At 46.6% G+C, this 20035-nt stretch overlaps 1 protein-coding gene across 1 annotated transcript in view; it reads left to right on the top strand.

Annotated features, from left to right (window-relative positions):
• The window catches only part of rem1 (RAS (RAD and GEM)-like GTP-binding 1), a 32477-nt gene extending 29568 nt beyond the window's left edge, over window positions 1-2909 (top strand). Inside the window, exon 6 of the transcript XR_013888768.1 lies at window positions 2794-2909. The gene's annotated coding sequence lies outside the window, so the exon portion shown is untranslated. The remainder of the gene's footprint in view (window positions 1-2793) is intronic.
• The last annotated feature ends 17126 nt before the right edge of the window (window positions 2910-20035 follow it).

The following is a 20035-nucleotide window of genomic DNA, read 5'->3' as shown; positions in this document are numbered from 1 at the left end:
TAAATGCTAATCTAGCCAGCAACACCCCTGCACCCAAGCAATGAATACATTTTAAAAAGTGCGCACAATGGTTAAAATAATAAACCCACTATTCAGAAAACAGTGTTTCTCAAATTGAGAATACCTTAGCCAAATTAACAAAAGATTTAATAATAATTTCTACAGGTTACATTCAGCCAAGCTGGATTCTATTTAAATGTACACTGATATTTTATAGGCACAAGTACACACCCTAGATTCCAATTCCTATCTGATCATGATAACAAGTTAGCAGCTATTCTCCTGATAGAACAAGTGATTTGCTGGAGCCAGGGAATTGTACTGCGATGAAGAACCATCACTTTCATTGCATTTGGGCAATATTGCAGCACTTTATTCGAAAGGCAAAGGTTGTCGCCTGCGGTGAGCGTGGAAATCTGGAGTGAGCGATTCAGGATGTTCCATGACGGACAAATCATTCAATGTTATCCAACTCACTGAAATTCAATAAAAGATTCAATGGACCGGATTCTCTGACCTCATCCGCGGCTGGGATTCTCCGACCTCCCCCACGACAAAGATTCTCCGACCTCCCCCACAACAGGGATTCTCCAACCTCTCCCATGGCTGGGATTCTCCAACGTCCCCCATGGCTGGGATTATCCAACCTCTTCCACGACTGGGATTCTCTGACCTTGCCCCAGCTGGAATCCTCCGATCCCATCGGTGACTGGGATTCTCCAACCTCCCCCACGGCAGGGATTCTCCAACCTCCCCCACGGCAGGGATTATCCAACCTCCCCCATGACTCTGACTTCGCCCCAGGCTGGGATTCTCCGAACTCACCCATGGCTGGGGTTCTCCAAACTCCCCCATGGCTGGGATTCTCCAAGCTCTCCCATGGCTGGGATTCTCTGATCCCGTCCACGACTGGGATTATCCAACCTCTCCCACTGCTGGGATTCTCCGATCTTGCCCGCAGTTGGGATCCTCCAACCTCACTCAGGCTGGGATTCCCAAACTCACCCAGGCTGGGATTCCCAAACTCACCCAGGCTGGGATCCTCCAGTCCCGCTGCAGTAAATGGAGATTTTTCTTGAGCACCAAATTCTCTGTTCTCACAAAACATTGAATCAAATGTATTTACAAGATCAATGAAGGTATTAAAAACATCCCTTGGTTGCTTTATGTTCTGGGTAAGATATAGTTATTCAGATCTATTGCCTGTTTGTAAAGTTGTTTGGATTAGTCATTTGAATGTTCTTGGCAGCATTTCAGCATTAGGTAGCCAGCACAGAGAGGTACTGAGACTGAGACTGAGACTAAGATCTCAAGTTCACAGGTTGATTTGTTTGAAGAGGGTTTCTTGATGCTTTATATCTCATCCTTTTCACAATGGCAATGTTTCTGTCTGCCCTTTACATTATCTGGCTGTTTCTTCAATTTGTCTGCATCTCCCATTACCCAAATCACTCCACGAACTATGGGCTTACCTTCTACGTAAGAAAATATTTCATGATATCTATCTTAAACTTCCATTACAAACAATGAAGCCCCCCTGCCTTGAACAGGTGACTCACCGGAGGAAAGAGCAATGCTCCGAAAGCTCATGATTCCAAATAAACCTGTTGGACTTTAACCTGGTGAAGTGAGACTTCTTACTGTATTGTAGTGGTTGAGATTGCCAATTGATACATGTGTTAGTAAAGACCAGACATCAATTGTCATTACAACAATTTGTACTTACATAGCGCCTTCAGTATAATAAAATATCTCAAGATGTTTCCACCAGACAGATCATCAAACATCTTTCAAAGTTGCCAAACAATGAAGATCTCTGAGCCACCGTAGGAGTTATCAGCAATTCCCAAGCACACGTTAAAGCGATATTTAGTCTTTATAATTAAAACTATTTTAATGGAGCATTCTTCTTTGACAATGGAGCATTACGCTTTTATTTCAGCCATTCATCGAACTTGGATGTCTCTGACAAAGCCTGTCTCTATCATATCTTCATTCTCTTTGAGTAAGTGATGGTGAGCAACTCCCAATGACTATCACTGTTTGCTGTGCAGACACATGGATTTGGGCCGGTGTCTGTGGGAGTTTGCGCATTCTCCCCATGCTTGCGTGGATTTTCTCCGGGTGCTCCGGTTTCCTCCCACACCCCAAAGATGTGCTATTAGGCTGATTAGAGGTAATAAATTGTCCCTAAATTAGTTTTCCCTCAATGTGGATGGCCATAAGCATAGATAAGGGTCATGGGTGGAGGGGGGACTGGTAATGTTAAAATGGTGGCGCGGGCTCGTTGGGCCGAAGGGCCTGTTTCCCGGGCTGTTTTGTTCTTTGTTCACTGCAGGGGGCAGTCAAGAGTCAACCAGATTGCTGTGGGTCTGGAGTCACAGGTAGGTGAGACTGAGTAAGGACAACAGTCATTCTGCACTGTAGGGATTCTATGATTCCTTCCCCAAAGAGTATTAGTGAACTGGGTGGGTATTTATGACAATCCAGTGGTTACATGGTCACCATTAGTCATAGTAACTGGTAATTAGCCATAGTCCATGAAGGACAATGGACGTCTCTCTCCATTAGAAAGAGGCACCATTAGTACAGACCTCCTGCTCCACTAGTGGCAGTAATACCGTTGTACTACAGTTGCTGTGTGCATGCTTCTGTTTATATGAACACTTGTTCAATAAACTCTTTAGATAAGGCTAACTAAATAAAGCACATTATTGTCAATACCACAATGCTTTTTAAATTCATTGTGCTTGTTTGATAAGTGTTTGACATGTTATCTGTGTTTATTTTTAGCTCTGAGGATACCGAATACATGAAGAGAATCTGAAAAAGCATGAGAGGCCACCTCATTGGAAATATCTTGCCATAATGCATGTGACCAGGTTCCCATGACGCCATGGAGTCAGAAGGTCATCGAGGCTTACAGAATGAAAACAGGCCCTTCGGCCCAACTTGTCCATGCCACCCAGTTTTTACCACTAAGCTGTCCCAATTGCCCACATTTGGCCCTTATTCCTCTACACCCATCTAACCCGTGTAACTATCCCCACAGGGACCATTCTGTCTGGGACATTCCCCCCCCGACCCTCATAGTATAAATCTCTGCTGATTCCCTTTGCTCTCTGCTCTGATGAAGGGTCATCCAGACTTGAAACATCAGCTCTTTTCTCTCCTTACAGACGCTGTCAGACCTGCTGAGATTTTCCAGCGTTTTTTCGTTTTTGTTCATCTGGATGCAGTCCCACCAGTGGCCACCATTCATAGAGGCACTGCGGAGACTGTAGGGCTACCAGCCATCCGATTGGCTGGCTTCTGGTATTTACGCCCAATTCCTCATAAATTATACAATGAGTTAGAATTCAGAAGGAGGACAATCAGCCCATCAAATCTGTACTGGCTCTTTGCAATAGTTGTTTAGCTGGTCCTGCTCCCCTTACCCCTTACCCAGTACATCTCTCCTGTTGGGAACCTTCAGACTGGATTCTTAAGTTTATTTATTAGTGTCACAAGTTGGCTTACATTAACACTGCAATGAAGTTACTGTGAAAATCCCCTAGTCACCACATTCTGGCACCTGTTTGGGTACCCTGAGAGAGAATTTAGCATGGCCAATGCAGCTAACCGGCACGATTTTCAGACTGTGGGAGGAAACTGGAGGAAACCCACCCAGACACGAGGGGAAGGTGCAGACTCCTCACAGACAGTGACCCAAGCCGGGAATTGAACCCGGGCCTCTGGCACTGTGAGGCAGCAGTGCTCACCACTGTGCCACCGCGCTGAGATCAGATGAAGGATAAATACTGGGAGAAGTCCCCTGCTGTTCTTTGGAATACTGCCATGGGATCTTTCTTGATCATATAAGAGGGCCAATGGGGGCCCCGGTTTAATGTCTGCATCTCCGCCAGTGCGGCACTCCCTCGACACTGGGAAAGCCAGCCCGGATGTGAGGCAGACCTTGAACCCACAGTCAGAGTCAGATGACTGAGCGATGACAGCATATGTCCCAGACGCAAAAGGTTCGTGTCCGACAGCAAGTGGTTCCAGTCTGTGCAGCGACAAGGATGGGACATTGGGAGAAGCACAGCTGGACAAAAAATCCAAGCGGGCTTAGATTCAGTTGTCCAAGGTTTAATATGAGGAATTCTTCCTCAGATACATGGGACTCCTTCTCCAGTATCTCTTTACTGGAGACAGCACGGTAACACAGTGGTTAGGACTGCTGCTTCACAGCACCAGGGACCCCCCTTCAATTCCCGGCTTGGTGTACTGTCTATGTGGCGTTTGCACATTCTCCCCATGTCTGTGTGGGTTTCGTCTGCGTGCTCCAGTTTCCTCCCACTGTCTGAAAGACGTGCTGGTTAAGTACATTGACCTGAACAGGTGCTGGAGTGTGGCGACTCGGGGAATTTCACAGTAACTTCATTGCAGTGTTAATGTAAGCCTTACTTGTGACACTAATAAATAAAGTCTACTTTACTTTTTAAAATTATTACAGCTTGTAAATTTCAGATGGAAAACAGATATAGATAGTTCATTACAGATCAGACCTCAACAACTCAACACCGTTTTCCATACAGTGTCGTTAGCCCTTTGAACACTTCTTTTTGAATAAGCATTGGTACATTTTCCTTCCTTATTTTGTTTCCCGTCTGTTTTCCAATTTCCTATTGCAGCATTATTTTAAATCCTTAACCATCAACACCCAGGGGGTTACCATTGACCAGAAATTGAATTGGACTGGCCATCTAAATACTGTGGCTACAAAATTAGGTCAGAGCCCGGGATTTCTGCAGGGAATAACTCACCGCCTGACTCCCGAAAGTTAGTCCGCCATCTACAAGGCATAAGTCAGAAGTGTGATGGGATACACTTCACTTGCCTGGATGACAACAACACTCAAGAAACTCAACAAGACTCAACAAAGCAACCCACTTGATTGGCATCCACTACTTTAAACATTTCCTCTCTCCACGCACAGTGGCAGCATTGTGTACCATCAAAAGATGCACGTGTAGCTGCTCTTCAGAATCATGTACTCTGGGTCGGAATTTTCCTACTGTTCACGCCCCACCGCTCCTGCAAGCGAGGCTGGAGAACTTGGCGCTCAGCCGAATCTTCACTCACTGCAGCGGGACTGGAGAGCCCTGCCAGCGTGAATGATTGGGAAACCCCACCCAAACGAGACTCTGCGACTCGGGTTTCAGCTGCCGTGTGACTGCGAGTTGGGATTCCCCGTTCAAAGGTCCGGATCCAGCAACTTCAGTGCCTTTCCAGCACTGCTCGTGGGCCAAGTGGAGCAGAGATGCTCACGTCACCTCCCCCCCACCCACCCTCCCAATCTTACCGTGCTGCAATCTCCCTCCCTTTCTTTGTTGAGGGTTTCAGCCTGCCCCCACCCCAACCCATTCTCGCCACCATGAACTTCCCACCCCTAGGATCTGCCCGCTTCCTGCATTCCCCTTCTTGGGAAACAGGAGAGGAAGAATGCAAGTGACGTTCTCCCTCTAAGTTTGGCAGACCTTCAGCACTCTGATATTTCTGGGTTCCCTTCCCGATGACAGTGCTCTCTGCCGCTACCGCAGCTTGCCAGAAATACCAGACCACAATAAAAACCAAAAATCAAAGTGACGAATTTAGAATTTCAGGGAAAATGCACAAAAAGCTCGCAATACGTTTTAATATAAATGGAAGTTCACCTTCTTCCGTTTTGATATAACAATGGTTTTGCGTGTGCTTTATTTTACGATAGGACATCATGGGCAGGATTTTCCAGCCATATTCATCACAAGAACAGTCACCTTTGCATGGTCCTGTCCCGCCCACTACAGTTCCCGTGACAGGAAAATCCCATCCCTTGTGTTGTATTCTTCCCGGGAATGTGGGTGTCGCTGCCGAGGTCAGCATTTGTTCCCCTTCCCTAATTGCCCTGGAACTGAGTGCCTTGCTCAGCCATTCCAATGGGCAGTTCAGAGTCAACCACATTGTTGAGGTTCTGGAGTCACATTTAGGCCAGACCAGCTAGGAATAGTGGATTTCCTTCTCTACAGGACGCCGGGTTTTAAACAACAATCAATGTTTATTGTCGCTGTCACCTTAGTTTCCAGATTTATTAACTGAATTTAAATGCCAGCAGCTTCCATGATGGGATTTGAACCCACGGCCCAAGAAGCCCAGTGATATGCCACTGCCTCAGCTTGTCCCAATGCTGGGGAGATCTCCGGCCCTTTAGAAATCCCATCACACTCACCAGCAACCTCCCTTTCAGTTTTCCTCTGAAATCACACATTTACGATTAACTACCTTCGTTAAGAGGTTGGCGAGATGAATTTCACATTAATGCAATAGTCAGGTTATTACCAGGGTCAGAAAGATTAATTTGCCTCACTCTCTCTTCCTCTCTCTGTCTCTCTCTCTCTCGTTCTCTCTCTCCAGTCCCTTCCTTTTCCATCTCCTAACCTGTTCTATAATTTACAGCTTCAAAACAAAAGTAGCGATTGGGTTGCTAAATGTTTGGCGAGGGTTAGTGAAGTTTCAGTGGCTTGGGTTCAGTGAGACAGATGGTGTGGTGGAGATAAACCCGAGACTAGACAAACAAAGGATTGGATCAAATAAAACTGCTTCATTAGGCTGACAGATTCTGTAAATATCTAATGAGTTCATTCGTCAATGACCTCATCTGCACTCCATCAAGCAGCAGGCTTTATAGGAGGCTTGTTTGGGAAGGTTATGTGGTGAGTTGAATGGATTGTGCCGTGAGTTTGACTCGAGGGGTGACCTCCATTTGGTAGCCTCCCTTTGGATTCAGGGAGGACGCCATCTTGATTCAAGATGGCGGGTACCTCCTCGGATAAGAGTGTGTCCCCACTGCAACACCACTGTGTCCTAGCCAATAACACCCAAGTCCCCCATCCTAACTGAACCGCTTAGTTAACTGTAGAGCAAGAACTTGAACAGGTAAAATATCTTTCAAGTAGCAAGGCAGCCCAGAGTGCTGAGGTAACACAACCACGAAGTTATGACTTGATTTTCCATTTGATTTATTATTGTCACATGTATTGGTGTACAATGAAAAGTATTGTTTCTTGCACATTATACAGCCAAAGCATACCGTACATTGAGAAGGGAAGGAGAGAGCACAGAGTATAGTGTTACAGTCATAGTTAGGATGTAGAGAATGATCAACTTAATGCGAAGTAGGTCCATTCAAAAGTCTGATAGCAGCAGGGAAGAAACTGTTCTTGAGTCAGTTAATATGTGTCCTCAGAATTTTGTATCTTTATCCTGACAGAAGAAGGTGGAAGAGAGAATGTGCATGGGGTCCTTGATTGTGCTGACTGCTTTTCCGAGGCAGCGGGAAGAGTAGACAGAGTCAATGGATGAGAGGCTGGTTTGCGTGATGGATTGGGCTACATTCATGACCTTTTGTTGTTTCTTGCGGTCTTGGGCAGAGCAGGAGCCCATACCAAGCTGTGATACAACCAGAAAGAATGCTTTCTATGGTGCATCTGTAAAGTTGGTGAGAGTTGTAGCTGAGTGGGGGAAGGATTGAGAGATAAAACTGTACGGTGACCAGGAATGTCCAAGGGAATTCCCCAGAGGAAGATCGGTGGAATCCCACGAGAAAGCCACAGTTCCAAAACGTTGACAGATTTCTAGCTGGTTACTACAGAAGATTGGAAGAACGATATAGAAATTAATATTCTTAGCTGTTCACTGTACCTCATTATACGTTAAAATGTAGTTACTGGTACATAAAATTTTTTTGTGTTGTATGTAGAAGATTTACACAAACTACAATGAAACGAGGGAGGAATTTTGGCCTAAATAGTGGGCGGGATCCCTCCTTCCCCCTTCTTGGATTCATAAAGTTCTTTCATGACTTCAGAATGTCGATGGGTAGCTTTTTTTAATCGATTTGTTCATGGAATGTGGGGATCCCTGGCTGGGCCAGCATTCATTGCCCATCACTGAGAGCATTTTAAGAGTCAACCACATTACTGTGGGTCTGGAGTCACATGTAGGCCAGACCGGGTAAAGACAGTAGATTTCCATCCCTGCAGAACCAGGTGGGTTTTTATGACAATCAACAATGGTTTCATGGTCATTATTTGACTTTTAGTTCCAGGTTTTTATTGAGTTCTGCCGTTTGCCGTTGTGGGATTCGAACCCCAGTCCCCAGAGCATTACCCTGGGTTATAAGTTCAGCAGCAATACCACTATACTACTGCCCCTTTCACACGCCATTGTGTCCCCGATTGTGAGCCAGAAACTTTGGGTTCAGCTCCCACCTTAGGACTTGACGCCCAAGTAAGGTGCAATGGCGAACCAGGTTAATATTCAATAATGTGATTAGAGATATTGAGTGTTAACCTTCAAAACCTTCTTGTGTGCTGATGACAGGTGATAGGAGACTCCTGGGTGGACATGCTTGATGTAGAGGGATACTTCTCAAACTATTACCTCTGCTAGCAACCTATTGCAGGAAAAATAAGCAGATGTAAATGTCTACTTTCTCTGCCTAATGCATCTCGTAATGTTGGGACTTTTAGGACTTCCCAAAGTACATTACAGCCAATGGGAACTTTAGAAATGAACTTATTATAGATTCATATAGTGTAGAAGAAGGCCCTTCAGCCCATCGAGTCTGTACTTACTCTTGAATTTAATAAGTGCAGCAGCAATTTGTAAATGATTATTTTTATTTGGCACTGGACGAGGTTTAATTGTTGGCCCAGGAGGCTGGCTAACTCTCCTCCTCTTCTTAGAACTGCCCTGTGGGATCGAGCATGTCCACCTGAGTGGCCAGATCTGATCACATTGAACTTGCAAGGCATGTGGCTTAGCTAGACAGGTTTGGGAAGCCTCATGACCGCCCCCCTCCCCTCAGGTACAAAGAACTTCCAATTTTATAGCACTTTTCATAACTTGAGAATGTCGCAAAGTGCTTCACAGCGAATGAAGTAGGGTCGAACTGTAATCAGTGTCACATTGTAGGAAACAAAACAATGAATTTTCACACAGCAAGCTCCCACAATGAAATATATGATGAGATCATCTGTTTTGGCGAGTTTGGCTCAGAAACATTGGCCAGATACGAGGGAGAACTCCTCCATCTTTCTCTGTGTCATACCCAGCTGAGGTGGCAGATAAAGGGTCTCAGTTTAAAGTTCCATCCATTTAAAAAGGGAACCAGCAACAATGCAGCATCCCCCTTGGACCTGCACCAGAATCTCTGCCTGCTCTTTGTGCTCAAGTCTCTGGGGTAGGTTTTGAACACAACATTTTGTGACTCCAGCTACCACTTGTCTCCAAATTTGCAGATGATGCAAAGTTGGGTGGGAGGGTGAGCTGTGAGGAGGATTCAGAGATACTTCAATGTGATTTAGACAGGCTGAGTGTGTGGGCATGTGCATGGCAGATGCAGTATAATGTGGATAAATCTGAGGTTATCCACTTTGGTAGCAATAATAGGAAGACAGTTTATTACTTGAATGGGTATAAATTGAGAGAGGTGGATACTCAACAAGACCTTGGATCCTCATGCATCTGTCGCTGAAAGTAAGCATGCAAGTACAGCAGGCAGTAAAGAAGGCAAATGTTGGCTTTCATAGCAAGGGGATTTGAGTATAGGGATAGGGATGTTTTACTGCAATTGTAGAGGGCGTTGGTGAGGCCACATCTGGAGTATTGTGTACAGTTTTGGTGTCCTTATCTGAGGAAGGATGTCCTTGCTATAGAGGGAGTACAGTGAAGGTTTACCAGGCTGATTCCTGGGATGGCAGGTCTGTCATATAAGGAGAGATTGAGTTGATTAGGACTATATTCACTGGAATTTAGTAGAGTGAAAGGGGATCTCATAGAAATCTATAAAATTCTAACAGGGTTAGACAGGGTAGATTCAGAAAAAACGTTCCCAATGATGGGGGAGTCCAGAAAAATCTGAGGTCATGTACCAACTGACTCAAGAACAGCTTCTTCCCTGAGGCTGTCAGACTTTTGAATGGACCTATCTCACATTAAGTTGATCTTTCTCTACACCCTAGCTATGACTGTAACACTCCACTCTGCACTCTCTCCTTTCCTTCTCTATGAACGGTATGCTTTGTCTGTATAGCATGCAAAAAACAGTACTTTTCACTGTATGTTAATACATATGACAATAATAAACCAAATCAAATCAAATCAACCCAGAACTAGGGGGTCATAGTTTGGGGATTTTAGAACTGAGCTGAGGAGAAATTTCTTCACCCAGAGGGTGGTGAAGGTGTGGAATTCACTCCCACAGAAAGTAGTTGAAGCCAAAATACTGAGTGATTTCAAGAAGAATTTAGCTCTTGGGGCTAAAGGGATCAAAGGATATGGGGGAAGAGGGGGGGGGAATCAGGATATTGAATTCAATGATCAGCCATCTTCACGATGAGTGGTGGAGTAGGTTCGAGGGGCCGAATGGCCTACTCCTGCTTCTAGTTTCTAATCTTCGATGTTTGTGTGAGTTGCATCAGCAGAGGATGGCTGGGGGTGGGGAAGGTGAAACAAATGTGCCAGCGGGAAGACCTAAAGCGAAGAATCTTTCTGTCAGTCTTCCAGACAGTGGCTATTTTGGAGCTGAGAATTAGAAAGGAGTCAGTAAGCTGATATTAAGGAGAGAGCCGGGCTGGGCAGCAACTGTCTCAATGATAACACCCTGATTGACATCTCCCCTCGGCTCAGAGATACCAGCTTCAATTTGCAGCCGGGACAACTGGAGTTACCAGTCACCAGACTGAGCTCATACTGAAACTCCAAGGCGATGACTGACTCTGTTTGGCATCTCAGCCTGAAATCTGCACACGCAACAACATTTGAAGCCGAGCCCATCGCTCAAACCAGCCTCCCACCCACTGACAATGTCTACAGGGGCGACACAGTGGTCAGCACTGCTTCTTCACGGTGCCAGAGACCAGGGTTCGATTCCTGGCTTGGGTCACTGTCTGTGTGGAGTTTGCATGTTCTCCCCATGTCTGCGTGGGTTTCCTCTGGTTACCTCCCACAGTCTGAAAGACGTGCATGTTAGGGTGCATTGGCCATGCTAAATTCTCCCTCAGCGTACCTGAACAGGTGCCGGAGTGTGGTGACTAATAATTAATAAGCCGTGGATAACGAAGGAGGTGAAGGAAAGTGTTAAACTAAAAGCGGAGGAATTTAGAGTAGCTAAGAGTAGTGGGCGAGAAGAGGATTGGGAGAGGTTTAAATATCAACAAAGATTGACAAAGAAGTTGATAAGGAAGGGTAGGAGAAACTATGAAGCTGGGCTAGCGCTTAATATAAAAAAGGATAGCAAGAGTTTTTATAAATATATAAAAAGGAAGAGGCTGGCTAGGGTGAACGTTGGTCCTTTAGAGGATGAGAAAGGGGACCTAGTGGTAGGGGATGGGGATATGGCTAAGGTATTGAATAACTTTTTTGTTTCTGTCTTCACGGAGGAGGACGTGAATAATTTGCCGGGTGTTAGCGATGGAAAGGTGGTAGGACTGGAGGGTCTTAATGACATTACTGTTACTAGAGAGGCGGTGCTCGACAGACTGGAGGGGCTGATTGTGGACAAGTCCCCAGGACCGGATGGAATGCATCCGAGGGTTCTGAAAGAAATGGCGGAGGTGATAGTGGATGCCTTGGTGGTTATTTTCCAAACGTCGCTGGATTCCGGGGAAGTGCCGGATGATTGGAAAACGGCTAATGTTACGCCGTTGTTTAAGAAGGGTGCCAGGCAAAAGGCGGGGAATTATAGGCCGGTTAGTTTAACGTCTGTGGTAGGTAAAATGTTCGAATCTGTCATTAAGGAGGAAATTGCGAGGCATCTTGAAGGGAATTGCTTGATAGAGCAGACGCAGCACGGTTTCATTAAAGGGAAGTCGTGTCTGACAAATTTACTGGAGTTCTATGAGGATGTGTCTAGGGCGGTGGATAGAGGAGAGCCGGTGGATGTGGTCTTTCTAGATTTTCAGAAGGCGTTTGACAAAGTGCCTCACAAGAGGTTATTGCAGAAGGTCGAGGGACATGGAGTTGGGGGTAGGGTGTTAGCGTGGATAGAGGATTGGTTGTCAAATAGGAGGCAGAGAGTGGGGGTCAACGGGTGCTATTCAGATTGGCGGATGGTGGCTAGTGGAGTGCCCCAGGGGTCGGTGCTGGGGCCTCAGCTTTTTACCATTTATATAGATGATCTGGAGGAGGGAACCGAGTGTAGAGTGTCGAAATTTGCTGATGACACCAAGATTGGGGGAACGGCAAATTGTGCGGAGGGTGTGGAGAGTCTGCAGAAGGATCTAGATAGGCTGGGCGAATGGGCCAGGAACTGGCAAATGGAATTTAATGTTGGCAAGTGTGAGGTGGTCCACTTTGGTAGGAAGAATGGTAGGAAGGACTATTACTTACGGGGAGAAAAACTGCAGCAGGCGACGGTGCAGAGGGACCTCGGGGTCCTTGTGCATGAGTCGCAAAAACCCAGCCTGCAGGTGCAGCAGGTGGTCAGGAAGGCGAATGGGATGCTGGCCTTCATAGCGAGGGGGATTGAATATAAAAGTAGGGAGGTCTTGCTGCAGCTGTATAGGGCATTGGTGAGGCCGCAGCTGGAGTACTGTGTGCAGTTTTGGGCGCCGCACCTGCGCAAAGATATTTTGGCCTTGGAGGGAGTGCAGAGGAGGTTTACTAGGCTGATACCGGAGTTGAGGGGGTTGAGCTATGAGGAGAGGCTGAATAAACTGGGCTTGTACTCGTTAGAGTTTAGAAGAATGAGAGGAGATCTCATTGAGACGTATAAGATGATGAATGGGATGGATAGGATAGAGGTGGAAAGACTCTTCCTGCTCAAAAATGACAGTAGGACTAGGGGGCACAGCCTCAAGATAAAGGGGGGGCGGTTTAGAATGGAGTTGAGGAGGAACTTCTTCACTCAAAGGGTGGTGAATCTCTGGAATTCTCTGCCCGTTGAAGTGGTGGAGGCTGCCTCGCTAAATATTTTTAAGACGCGGGTTGATGGGTTTTTGATAAGAGAGGGGATTAAGGGTTATGGGGAGAGGGCGGGAATGTGGAACTGAGCCACGACAGATCAGCCATGATCTTATTGAATGGCGGGGCAGGCTCGAAGGGCTAGATGGCCTACTCCTGCTCCTATTTCTTATGTTCTTATGTTCTTATGACTAGGGGATTTTCACAGTAACTTCATTGTTAATGTAAGCTTTACTTGTGACTAATAAATAAACCTTACACTTCCCGCTGCCTCGGCAAAGCAGCCAGCATAATTGAGGACCCCACGCACCCCAGACATTCTCTCTTTCACCTTCTTCCATCAGGAAAAAGATACAAAAGTCTGAGGTCACGTACCAACCAACTCGAGAACAGCTTCTTCCCTGCTGCTGTCAGACTTTTGAATGGACCCACCTCGCATCAAGCTGATCTTTCTCTGGTGGGTGTTGCGGGGGGGGAGTGTAAGATGGAACGGACAGGAATTGACCCTGTGACCTGCCTGGCCAAACCCTGATGCCATTTCACACTTGAATGGGTGTAGCCGAGGGCAGGAATCACCTGTTAAAGCCTCAGGCAGCCACTCAAGCTGCCCAGTCTCAGAGTGTAGTGAGGGTGGCTGCAGAAATGACATTTAGGGGCTGATCTTCCCATCCCGCCCCCACCACCCCCCCCTCCCCCCCCCCACGGGAATCGTCGTGGGTGAGGGGTGGGTCATGTGAAGGTCTGTTGATCTCCGCAGGATTTTCCAGTTTCAGGGACGAACGCGGCTGGAAAATCCCTTAAACTTTTCCCCGTTTCAGGTTGGAAGTGTGGGGGTTGGGGGAGGCACCTCAGGCTGAAGGACCCCTCAGATTCGGGGTGTCCTCTTCCCCCCCCTGAGAATGTTGGAGCTCTGGGATTCTCTCCTCCCTGGCCCACCCCCTGGCTGCCTCAATCACCAAACCCCCCCACCTCCTCCCACCCCCGACCCTGCCCTTCCCAGGCATCCCCTACCCTCCTGCTGCTGGTATCACTGGGACACCCCCAGGACTTATCTCTTCTTACCTTATCTGCCTCATCACTGCCTGGCCCTTGCCTCCTGGAGGGGGGGGGGGTGCTCTGCCCAGTTCTGACTCTCCGCTCCCTGAGGGTCTGTACTCACAGGTGTAAAGTCCTAATCAGCATATATAAATGGATGAAATGGCGATTGTGACTTTTAAAATTGGGATTCCTGTTTGGTCACCGGCAGGGGGATGGGAACAATCAATCAGGGAAATCCCGCCAACATAAGAACATAAGAAATAGGAGCAGGAGTCGGCCATCTAGCCCTTCGAGCCTGCCCCGCCATTCAATAAGATCATGGCTGATCTGAAGTGGACCAGTTCCACTTTCCCGCTTTCTCCCCATAACCCTTAATTCCCTTGTCTATCAGAAACCTATCTACCCGTGACTTAAATATATTCAGTGAGGTAGCCTCCACCACTTCAACAGGCAGAGAATTCCAGAGATTCACCACCCTTTGAGTGAAGAAGTTCCTCCTCAACTCTGATCTAAACTGCACCCCCCTTATCTTGATGCTGTGCCCTCTAGTCCTGCTGTCCTTTCTAAGCAGGAAGAATCTCTCTACCTCTACCCTATCCATCCCTTTCATTATCTTATATGTCTCTATAAGATCTCCCCTCATCCTTCTAAACTCCAACAAGTACAGACCCAGTCTATTTAGTCTCTCTTCATAGTCCAACCCCCTCATCTCCGGAATCAGCCTAGTGAACCTCCTCTGCACTCCCTCCAAGGCCAATATATCCTTGCGCAAGTGCGGCGACCAAAACTGCACACAGTACTCCAGCTGTGGCCTCACCAGTGCCCTGTACAGTTGCAGCAAGACCTCCCTGCTTTTATATTCAATGCCCCTCACTATAAAGGCCAACATGAAAGACATTTTGGCACTGCCACTCAATTCTCCGCCCCCTCTGCAGTTCTGGCCCCTCAAAGATGTGAGCAAAAACTACCCCCAAATAGATAAAGCAGGTGAACTCCTGATTATAAGACCAGTATTGGAAACAAAACTACAAACAGCAATCTGTGCTTAGATTCTCGTGTTTGCTGGAAACCTTCAAAGCTGCGGGACTCAGTGTGTTTGACTGGTTTGAGTTAACTTTACCAACAACTGCCTCTTGTTGCTCAAAGGTCTGTCCGTCCCCCACAGGCACTTCACCGTGTCAATGCCCCTCACACACTTGGCAGATCATTTGGAAAAATTATTTAGTGCTTCAAGTGTTGCGTCCCAGTCGTGTGAGATAGTGGATAATGACAACTAAACCTCCATGCTGCAAACTTAAAACTGCACAAATTATGCCCACGGATTGCTGTGTGCAAATGCTTCAGCTAAAGTTTAACATTGTTACAGTAGAGTCATAGAGCTTTACAGCATGGAAACAGACCCTTCAGCCCAACTTGTCCATGCCACCCTTTTTTTTAAACCCTGAAGCTTGTCCCAATTGCCCACATTTGGCCCATATCCCTCTATACCCATCTTACCCATGTAACTGTCTAAATGCTTTTTAAAAGACAAAATTTTACCCACCTCTATTATTACCTCTGGCAGCTCGTTCCAGACATTCACCACCCTCTGAGTGAAAAAATTGCCCCTCTGGACACTTTTGTGTCTCTCCCCTCTCATCTTAAACCTATGCCGTCTAGTTTCAGACTCCCCTACCTTTGGGAAAAGATATTGACTATCTAGCTGACCTGTACCCCTCATTATTTTATAGACCTCTATAAGGTCACCCCTCAGCCTCCTACGCGCCAGAGAAAAAAGTCCCAGTTTATCCAGCCTCTCCTTATAACTCAATCCATCAAGTCCCGGTAGCATCCTAGTAAATCTCTTTCTAGTTTAATAATATCCTTTCTATAATAGGGTGACCAGAGCTGTACACAGTATTCCAAGTGTGGCTTTACCAATGTCTTGTACAACTTCAACAAGACGTCCCAACAATAGCCACATACACTTTGTTTGCTTTTTTATTATTCTAAAACCTTCAGAACCTGTACATCAAGGGTTTTGTCATGATGCAGCATTCCAATAAAGCTTCCACGCAAGTTTGAGGAGCAGCACATCATCTTTCAGCCAGGCACTTTACAAAACTGAAAAGCAAAAAACTGTCCTGGCTAACATTTATCCTTCAGTCAACATCATCCAAAAACATATCATCAGGCCATTGTCACATTCCTGTCTGTGGGAGTTACTATAAGTTCATTCTGTGTTTCCCTTACTACAGCCGTAGCTACAGTTAAATTCATTTTAAAGTGCTTTGACAAGTCTCCGGGTCATGTGAAGCTCTAGATCACTGCATGCCTATGTTTTGTCCCCTCCCAGTGGTGCCTCTAACAGGGTAGCGCTCGCTCAGTGCTGGCAGTGGGAATGCCAGCCTGGATTATGTGCTCACATTTCTGGAATCGGGTAATGAAGCCACAACTTTCTGTCTCCAAGGGAAGGCTGTTACCAACTGGACCGAGGCTGCTGCTCCAAATAACACTCATCGCATATTTTTAAAATACTTCATGATATGTCGGTTGCCTGCGTGTATTTCTGAGGGGTTAACGCATCAACACCATTCTTCACACATAACGCAAGAATTATATTCAAAACTCACCCCCCGGCCAGTCCCAGTGGCTGCTGTAGGGCGGCATGGTGGCACAGTGGTTAACACTGCTGCCTCACAGCGCCAGGGACCCGGGTTCGATTCCCGGCTTGGGTCACTGTCTGTGTGGAGTCCGCACATTCTCCCCGTGTCTGTGTGGGTTTCCTCCGGGTGCTCCGGTTTCCTCCCACAGTCTGAAAGACATGCTGGTTAGGCACATTGGCCGTGCTAAATTCTCCCTCAGTGTTACCCAAACAGGCGCCTGAGTGTGGCGACTAGGGGATTTTCACAGTAACTACATTGCAGTGTTAATGTAAGCCTACTTGTGATAATACTAAGTAAACTTTAAAACAAAATGTCATTCGAACAGTTTTCATGTACATTCTAATTCCCTTTGAACAACACCTTCAACAGTTAAATCAAACTAAGGGCAGCCCCCTAGCAGTCTGTCCACTCACTCTCCTGCCCAACATTCTTGTACAGATTCTTGTTTTTTTACCTCCCCAGCCCGCCCCCCCCACCCCGGGTAATAATTCCTTCTCCTCCCTGGATGGATCCCCGGACTCTCTCAGCCATTGCTGCAGTTCTGTTATGTGTCAGGATTGCTAATCCCTCCATGTGGTTCACATGTTTAAACCATCAAAATACTCTGAAGAAGTTTACATCCGCACCCCCCCGCCCCCCCCCCCCCTCACTGCTCCACACTGAGAGGTAGGAACACTAATTACAGAAAGTTGGAGCAGGTTGCTGAGGCCAGTGGAAAGTCTGATTTTAAACACATTTTTTAAAATAAGAGTGCTGGGAAACAAATGTTCTGAGAAGAAGGACGGAGTAACGATTAATGTTTTCTTTACAATTAACTCTCTTTTGTCCAAAGATGTGCGGGTTAGGTGGATTGACCATGTTAAATTGTCCCTTAATGTCCAAAGATGTGCAGGTTAGGGGGATTGGCCATGCTAAATTGCCCCTTAGTGTCCAAAAATGTGCAGGTTAGGGGGATTGGCCATGCTAAATTGCCCCTTAATGTCCAAAGATGTGTGGGTTAGGTGGATTAGCCATGCTAAATTGCCCCTTAATGTCCAAAGATGTGCAGGTTAGGGTGGATTAGCCATGCTAAATTGCCCCTTAGTGTCCAAAAATGTGCAGGTTAGGTGGATTGGCCATGCTAAATTGCCCCTTAGTGTCCAAAAATGTGCAGGTTAGGTGGATTGGCCATGCTAAATTGCCCCTTAGTGTCCAAAAATGTGCAGGTTAGGTGGATTGGCCATGCTAAATTGCCCCTTAGGGTTCAAAGATGTGTAGGTTAGGTGGATTGGCCGTGCTAAATTGCCCCTTAGTGTCCAAAAATGTGTAGATCAGCCATGCTAAATGCACAGGTTACAAAGACCTAGGTAAGATGCTTTTTTGAACAGCCTGCACGGACTCGATGGGTTGAATGGCCTCTTTCTGCACTGTAGGGATTTGGTGAATTATCCACCCTTTGTACATCCTCTGCCAATGATCTATTCTAATACTGCCTGCTTCGGAGCGAGTGTAACTTCCATGTATCTGACTGCAAAACCGAATTAATACAGACAATTTCTTCTGCACATATTCAAACTGTTTTGAACTTTTGAACTGGTCTATTATTATTCTTGGCAACAGCCACGCGTATCCAGGGTAACTCAGTGTATCTTTCTCTTATTTCTCCTTTCCTTCCACGGAGAAGTTCACCAACAGCTTTGAGTGACAACGTGCCCGAGATCAGGAACTGGCCATGTGAGGAATCTCTGACTGTGTATCTGGATCCAACCACTTAAAGAAGCAATGCCTCAGGGGACACATTTATTAAAATTAAAGCAAAATACTGCAAATCAAAACTAAAAACAGAAAGTGCTGGAAAAGCTTAGTGGCTCTGCAACATCTGCGGAGAGAGAATTAATGTTTCAAGTGGAATTCTTTTTTAAATTTAGTTTGTGGGACATGGGCATCGTTGCCAGGCCAGCATTTATTGCCCATCTTTAGTTGCCCGAGTGCAGTTGAGAGTCAACCACATTGCTGTGGCTCTGGAGTCACATGTAGGCCAGACCAGGCAGGGATGGCAGATTTCCTTCCTGAAAGGATATTAGTGAACCAGATGGATTTTCCCTACAATCGACAATGGTTTCATGGTCATCAGTAGATTCTTAATTCCAGATTTTTTTTTATTGAATCCCATGGCCGGATTTGAACCCGGGTCCCCAGAACATTAGCTGAGTTTCTGTGTTAATGGTCTCGCAATAACACCTCTAGGTATGATTGCCTCCTGAGAACTGAAGAGAGGTGGAGATGTGAAGGGTTTAGTCCTAATGCAGGGGGAGGGATGGACAAAAGGGAGGCTCGGGAATAGGCAGAGATTAAATATCAAAAATAATGTCAAAGGGAGTTGTAATGATGAGAGGGAGAGAAAGAAAGGCCAGAGTGAGTGTTAACTGCAGAATAACGAACAGCTCTGTCTGAAAGCAAAAACATGAAGACAAGAGACAGACTAATATTTGCCAAAGAAAAATGAAAATGGAGGACAGAGTTCATTGTCTGAAGTTGTTTGAACTCAACATTGAGCCCAGAAAGCTGTAACATGCTGAATTGGAAGATTACACAGATATACTTTGTTTTCCTTGTGCATTCCATCCGTATGAGAACAGCTGTTTGCAGTTCTTTTCTTGATCTATTCAGACAAGATGTTGCTGCTGGGCAGGATGGTTCCCCACTTGGGCTTCCCCACTATCAGAATCAGTTACTCCCAGTCAGGTATACCTCCCCATCGGGCACTCCCAGTCAGGTATACCTCCCCATCAGGCACTCCCAGTCAGGTATACCTCCCCATCGGGCACTCCCAGTCAGGTATACCTCCCCATCAGGCACTCCCAGTCAGGTATACCTCCCCATCGGTTACTCCCAGTCAGGTATACCTCCACATCGGGCACTCCCAGTCAGGTATACCTCCCCATCGGGCACTCCCAGTCAGGTATACCTCCCCATCGGGCACTCCCAGTCAGGTATACCTCCCCATCGGTTACTCCCAGTCAGGTATACCTCCCCATCGGGCACTCCCAGTCAGGTACACCTCCCCATCAGGCACTCCCAGTCAGGTATACCTCCACATCGGGCACTCCCAGTCAGGTATACCTCCCCATCGGGCACTCCCTGTCAGGTATACCTCCCCATCAGGCACTCCCAGTCAGGTATACCTCCCCATCGGGCACTCCCAGTCAGGTATACCTCCCCATCAGGCACTCTCAGTCAGGTATACCTCCCCATCAGGCAATCCCAGTCAGGTATACCTCCCCATCAGGCAATCCCAGTCAGGTATACTTCCCCATCAGGCACTCTCAGTCAGGTATACCTCCCCATTGGGCACTCCCAGTCAGGTATGCCTCCCCATCAGGCAATCC

Source organism: Carcharhinus amblyrhynchos, chromosome 16, assembly GCF_965287045.1.
Source record: "Carcharhinus amblyrhynchos chromosome 16, sCarAmb.v2.hapA, whole genome shotgun sequence".
NCBI classification, from domain to species: domain Eukaryota; kingdom Metazoa; phylum Chordata; class Chondrichthyes; order Carcharhiniformes; family Carcharhinidae; genus Carcharhinus; species Carcharhinus amblyrhynchos.
The sequence above is the reverse complement of the archived record's forward strand: the minus strand, read 5'-3'. Positions and strand labels throughout refer to the sequence as shown.